Source organism: Arachis hypogaea, chromosome 20 (genome assembly GCF_003086295.3).
Source record: "Arachis hypogaea cultivar Tifrunner chromosome 20, arahy.Tifrunner.gnm2.J5K5, whole genome shotgun sequence".
Lineage (NCBI taxonomy): Eukaryota > Viridiplantae > Streptophyta > Magnoliopsida > Fabales > Fabaceae > Arachis > Arachis hypogaea.
This window is the reverse complement of record NC_092055.1, coordinates 20563529-20570437: the sequence shown is the minus strand read 5'-3', so window position 1 is coordinate 20570437 and position 6909 is coordinate 20563529. Positions and strand designations below refer to the sequence as shown.

Here is a 6909-nt window from a genome sequence, read left to right as displayed (position 1 = left end):
AAAAATGAACTAAATATCCTATTTTATTGGTGCTAAGGAAAAGAAATTACCTCCGGAAGTTAGGTACTGACCGACCTCCCCACACTTAAAGCTTGGCACTGTCCTCAGTGCCATTAGTCAGGAACAACGGGGGGCTGGTAGCAACATCTCCACAGTCGGGACCATCATGGCTCCCTGTGCTCGTAAATGAAGTGGAGTCCGGGGTGTCTGGGTCTTCTTTAGGTGGGTGGTTACCAACAATCAGCTCCTTGAGGTATGTAAATCGGCGCTTGTTATGGTGCTCCCTTTGCTTTCCTTTTCGGTCAAGCCGGTCTAGCCTCTCAATTATCTGATGGAGCAGTTGGTTTGTTGAAGGTGCTTGTGATGTGGAGGGAGTAAGAATGTCTTCGGCCGGTTCTGCTGGCCAGCTAGTAGTGGTTGCTGGAGGTCTGATATATTTTCCATTAGGGACTATCTGATCATCTCGTGGAATCACGGCCTTGGTGTCCCCAGCTCTGTAGGAGACTCCGACTGCTGAGACTAGATCTGAAACTAAGGCGGGAAAAGGTAGGTTGCCCGTAATATGTACGTGTCCTATAGCATGCCGAATGTGTCTTGGTAAATTGAGGTGCTGGTCTGTAAGGATACACCAGAGTAAAATAGCCATGTCTACAGTGAAGGAGGACTCGTGAGTGCTCGAAAATACGTAATGTGACATAATCTGTGCCCATACTCAAGCCTCTAAGGTGAGTGCTGAAGCCAATATGCTCTTAGGTCGAGATCTATGGTATCCATAGATCCATCTGCTGCCAGGTTGTGCTACAACTCTGAGAATGACGTCCCAGTCAAATTGGTATGTTTGGCATTTGAATGAGGCTTCTTGGAATGCGTCCAATCCTTCTGGAGCAGGGGAAAGATCTAAATCTCTTTGAATGGCCTCTTCTGTTATAGGAACTTGCTTCTGACGGACATAGACAGACTGCATGGTTGGCATGTGAAAATTGGAGTAGAATTCAACTACCCATGAAAGATTAACCTGCCGTGGCTGTCTCCGTAGGAATCCCCAAAGTCTTCATTCAATTCGCGGCTCAACAAATTCAACAATGTTGGTCGGGAGGATGAGAAGGTGCTCATTGTTATAGTTCCTCTAAGCCAGAATAGGGAACATCTTCTTACAGTAGCGGTTGGGGAACTGTGCAGTGTCCTTTGCTGGAAAAGCTTTTTCTTTTTCATCGACCTTGATTATCCTCTTGATTCGTTTTGTTGAGGGCTTTACTACTGTTGAAGAGGGCTCCGCCACTAGTGCTCTTTTGGTTCCTTTCCTTGTTGGTGGTTTGGGAGTAGCTTTCTCTTTACCCTTCTTGGTGGCCATCCTAAAAAGGGAGAAAGTAAGTAACTTTAAAAGCTTAAGGGTTAGAGCAAGGAAGAGAAGGGTTCAAATGATAATCAATGCACGGTAAAGAAGGATGTCGTTAACACATGGTCATGAATCCATGTGAAAAGTTCATCAATAGAAATATAGCAAGTGCATGTTATGGCTATTAAATGCAAGATGTTTATTGGCATGCCGGCAAAGGCATGAGTAGCATAGATCAAGCATTCAATGTCCAAGTTAGATTACCAACCCTTTCAAACTAATGATGAGCGGATAATTTATACGCTTTTTGGCATTGTTTTTAGTATGTTTCTATTAGAATCTAGTTACTTTTAGGGATGTTTTCATTAGTTTTTATGTTAAATTCACATTTCTGGACTTTACTATGAGTTTGTGTGTTTTTCTGTGATTTCAGGTATTCTCTGGCTGAAATTGAGGGACTTGAGCAAAAATCAGATTCAGAGGTTGAAGAAGGACTGCTGATGCTGTTGGATTCTGACCTCCCTGCACTCAAAGTGGATTTTCTGGAGCTACAGAACTCGAAATGGCGCGCTTCCAATTGCGTTGGAAAGTAGACATCCAGGGCTTTCCAGAAATGTATAATAGTCCATACTTTGCCCAAGTTTAGACGATGCAAACTGGCGTTCAACGCCAGCTCTCTGCCCAATTCTGGCGTCCAGCGCCAGAAACAAGTTGCAAAGTGGAGTTCAACGCCCAAACTGGCACCAAAACTGGCGTTCAACTCCAGGAATGACCTCTACACGTGTAACACTCAAGCTCAGCCCAAGCACACACCAAGTGGGCCCCGAAAGTGGATTTATGTATCAATTACTTACTTCTGTAAAACCTAGTAGCTAGTTTATTATAAATAGGACCTTTTACTATTGTATTGGACATCCTGAGTTTTATCTTCGGATCATAGAGTCTTGGTTACTCCGGTTCCCCTCTGGGGCCGAGACCAATGAACTCCATTATCACTTATGTATTTTCAACGGTAGAGTTTCTGCACTCCATAGATTAAGGTGTGGAGCTCTACTGTTCCTCAAAGATTAATGCAAAGTACTACTGTTTTCTATTCAATTCATCTTATTTCGCTTCTAAGATATTCATTTGCACTTCAACCTGAATGTGATGAACGTGACAATCATCATCATTCCCTATGAACGCGTGCCTAACAACCACTTCCGTTCTACATTAGAATTGGATGAGTATCTCTTAGATCTCTTAATCGGAATCTTCGTGGTGTAAGCTAGAATGATGGCGGCATTCAAGAGAATCCGGAAAGTCTAAACCTTGTCTGTGGTATTCCGAGTAGGATTCAATGATTGAATGACTGTGACGAGCTTCAAACTCGTGATTGCTGGGCGTTAGTGACAGACGCAAAAGGATAGTAAATCCTATTCCAGCATGATCGAGAACCGACAGATGAATAGCCGTGCCGTGACAGGGTGCGTTGACCATTTTCACTGAGAGGATAAGATGAAACCATTGACAAGGGTGATGCCTCCAGACGATTAGCCGTTCCGTGACAGGGCATTTGGATCATTTTCCCGAGAGAAGACCGAAAGTAGCCATTGACAATGGTGATGTATCACATAAAGCCAGCCATGGAAAGGAGTAAGACTGATTGGATGAAGATAGCAGGAAAGCAGAAGTTCAGAGGAACGAAAGCATCTCTATTCGCTTATCTGAAATTCTCACCAATGATTTACATAAGTATTTCTATCCCTATTTTATTAATTATTTTCGAAAACTACATAACTATTTTATATCCGCCTGACTGAGATTTACAAGGTGACCATAGCTTGCTTCATACCAACAATCTCCGTGGGATTCGACCCTTACTCACGTAAGGTATTACTTGGACGACCCAGTGCACTTGCTGGTTAGTTGTGCGAAGTTGTGAACCATGGTATTGGCATCATGTTTTTGGCGCCATTACCAGGGAAAGAAAGAGCGATGAATTTTACATAATCAAAGTGTAATCACAATTTCCGCGCACCAAGTTTTTGGCGCCGTTGCCAGGGATTGTTCGAGTTTGGACAACTGACGGTTCATCTTGTTGCTCAGATTAGGTAATTTTCTTTTTGTTTTATTTTAAAAAAATTTTCAAAAATCTTTCAAAAAAATTTTTCTTTTGTTTTCGAAAAAAAAATAAAAATAATAAAAATAATGTTTTCAAAAATAAATTATTCTATGGCTTCAAAACATTCAAGAATGAATTCTAGAGTTTCATGGTAACATGTTGAATCCTATCTGGCTGAAAAGCCATACCCAAACTCCTTTGGGATTGGTCTTCAACTAATCACCTCAATGGATGTAAATCCATTCTAAAGCTTGACTGGCTATTAAGCCATGTCTAACCCTCAGATTGGAACTTTAGACTAAAGAGTACAAGATTCCTGGAATTCATATGAAAAATTTTGAATCCTTATTTTTCTTTTTCAAAATTATTTTCGAAAAAAAAAATTAAAAGAAAATACAAAAAAATTCATAAAATAATAAAAATAAAAAATATTTTGTGTTTCTTGTTTGAGTCTTGAGTCATGCTACAAGTTTGGTGTCAATTGCATGTGCATCTTGCATTTTTCGAAAATTTCATGCATTCATAGTGTTCTTCATGATCTTCAAGTTGTTCTTGGTAAGTCTTCTTGTTTGATCTTTGCATTTGCATGTTTTGTGTCTTTTTTTTGTTTTTCATATGCATTCTTGAATTCTTAGTGTCTAAGCATTAAAGAATTCTAAGTTTGGTGTCTTGCATGTTTTCTTTGCATTAAAAATTTTTCAAAAATATGTTCTTGGTGTTCATCTTGACATTCATAGTGTTCTTGGTGTTCATCTCGACATTCATAGCATTCTTGCATGCATTCATTGTTTTGATCCATAACTCTCATGCATTGCATCATTTTTCTTGTTTTTCTCTCTCATCATAAAAATTCAAAAATAAAAAAAATATCTTTCCTTTTTTCTCTCTTAAAATTTCGAAAATTAGATTTGACTTTTTCAAAAATTTTTAAAATCTAGTTGTTTTTATGAGTCAAATCAAATTTTCAATTTAAAAATCTCATCTTTTTCAAAATCTTTTTCAAAAATCAAATCTTTTTCATTTTTCTTAGTTATTTTCGAAAATTTTAAAAATCTTTTTCAAAAATCTTTTTCTTATTTTTATATCAAATTTTCGAAAATAACAATAACAATTAATGTTTTGATTCAAAAAATTTCAAGTTTGTTACTTACTTGTTAAGAAAGATTCAAACTTTAAGTTCTAGAATCATATCTTGTGATTTCTTGTGAATCAAGTCATTAATTGTGATTTTAAAAATCAAATCTTTTTCAAAACTAATTTCAATCATATATTTCAAAAATATCTTCTTATCTTATCTTTTTCAAAAATTTGATTTCAAAATATCTTTTCTAACTTCTTATCTTATCTTTTCAAAATTGATTTTCAAAATTGTTTCAACTAACTAACTAACTTCTTGTTTGTTTCTTACCTTTTTCAAAACTACCTAACTAACTCTCTCTCTCTAATTTTCGAAAATATCTCCCTCTTTTTCAAAATTTCTTTTTAATTAACTAATTATTTCAAATTTTAAATCTTAATTTTTGAAAATTACTAACTTTTTCAAAAAAACTATTTTTGAAAATCACTAACTCTTTTTTTCAAAAATAATTTTCGAAAATTCTCTTCTCTCTCATCTCCTTCTATTTGTTTATTCATCTACTAACATCTCTCCCTCACTCAAAAAAAAAAGAGGATCTCTATTATTATTATTTTTCTGTGCCCTCTTCTTTGTCATACGAGCAGGTGCAAGGACAAGAATATTCTTGTTGAAGCAGATCCAGAACCTGAAAGGACTCTGAAGAGGAAACTAAGAGAAGCTGAATTACAACAAACCAGCAAACACCTGTCAGAAATTATCAAACAGGAAAAGAAGATGGCAGCTGAAAATAATAATAATGCAAGGAGAATGCTTGGTGACTTTACTGCACCTAATTCTAATTTACATGGAAGAAGCATCTCCATTCCTGCCATTGGAGCAAACAACTTTGAGCTGAAACCTCAGCTAGTTTCTCTGATGCAACAGAATTGCAAGTTTCATGGACTTCCATCTGAAGACCCTTTTCAGTTCTTAACTGAATTCTTGCAGATATGTGATACTGTTAAGACTAATGGAGTAGATCCTGAAGTCTACAGGCTCGTGCTTTTCCCTTTTGCTGTAAGAGACAGAGCTAGAGTGTGGTTGGACTCTCAACCCAAAGACAGCTTAAACTCTTGGGATAAGCTGGTCACGGCTTTCTTAGCCAAGTTCTTTCCTCCTCAAAAGCTGAGCAAACTTAGAGTGGATGTTCAAACCTTCAGACAGAAAGAAGGTGAATCCCTCTATGAAGCTTGGGAAAGATACAAACAGTTGACCAAAAAGTGTCCTTCTGACATGCTTTCAGAATGGACCATCCTGGATATATTCTATGATGGTTTATCTGAGCTATCAAAGATGTCATTGGATACTTCTGCAGGTGGATCCATTCACCTAAAGAAAACGCCTGCAGAAGCTCAAGAACTCATTGACATGGTTGCTAATAACCAGTTCATGTACACTTCTGAGAGGAATCCTGTGAGTAATGGGACGCCTATGAAGAAGGGAGTTCTTGAAGTTGATACTCTGAATGCCATATTGGCTCAGAACAAAATATTGACTCAGCAAGTCAATATGATTTCCCAGAGTCTGAATGGATTGCAAGCTGCATCCAACAGTACTCAAGAGGCATCTTCTGAAGAAGAAGCTTATGATCCTGAAAACCCTACAATAGCAGAGGTAAATTACATGGGTGAACCTTATGGAAACACCTATAATCCATTATGGAGAAATCATCCAAATCTCTCATGGAAGGATCAAAGGCCTCAACAAGGCTTTAATAATGGTGGAAGAAACAGGTTTAGCAATAGCAAGCCTTTTCCATCATCCACTCAGCAACAGACAGAGAATTCTGAGTAGAATCCATCTAGCTTAGCAAATTTAGTCTCTGATCTGTCCAAGGCCACTGTGAGTTTCATGAATGAAACAAGGTCTTCCATTAGAAATTTGGAAGCACAAGTGGGCCAGCTGAGTAAAAGGATCACTGAAATCCCTCCTAGTACTCTCCCAAGCAATACAGAAGAGAATCCAAAAGGAGAGTGCAAGGCCATTGACATAAGCACCATGGCCGAACCTGTAAGGGAAGGAGAGGACGTGAATCCCAAGGAGGAAGACACCCTAGGACATCCAGTGATCAATAAGGAGCTTCCCTCTGAGGAACCAAAGGACTCTGAGGCTCATCTAGAGACCATAGGGATTTCATTGAACCTCCTTATGCCCTTCATGAGCTCTGATGAGTATTCCTCTTCTGAAGAGAATGAGGATGTTACTGAAGAGCAAACTGCCAAGTTTCTTGGTGCAATCATGAAGCTGAATGCCAAATTATTTGGTAATGAGACTTGGGAAGATGAACCTCCCTTGTTCACCAATGAATTAAGTGATCTGGATCAACTGACATTGCCTCAGAAGAAACAGGAT

At 38.3% G+C, this 6909-nt stretch overlaps 1 non-coding gene across 1 annotated transcript; it reads right to left on the bottom strand.

Moving 5' to 3' along the window:
• Positions 1-5688: 5688 nt before the first annotated feature.
• LOC112787909 (small nucleolar RNA R71) lies at positions 5689-5796 on the bottom strand. Its single transcript, XR_003195294.1, has one exon. It is a non-coding gene; the product is annotated as a small nucleolar RNA R71 (small nucleolar RNA).
• Between the last annotated feature and the right edge of the window lie 1113 nt (positions 5797-6909).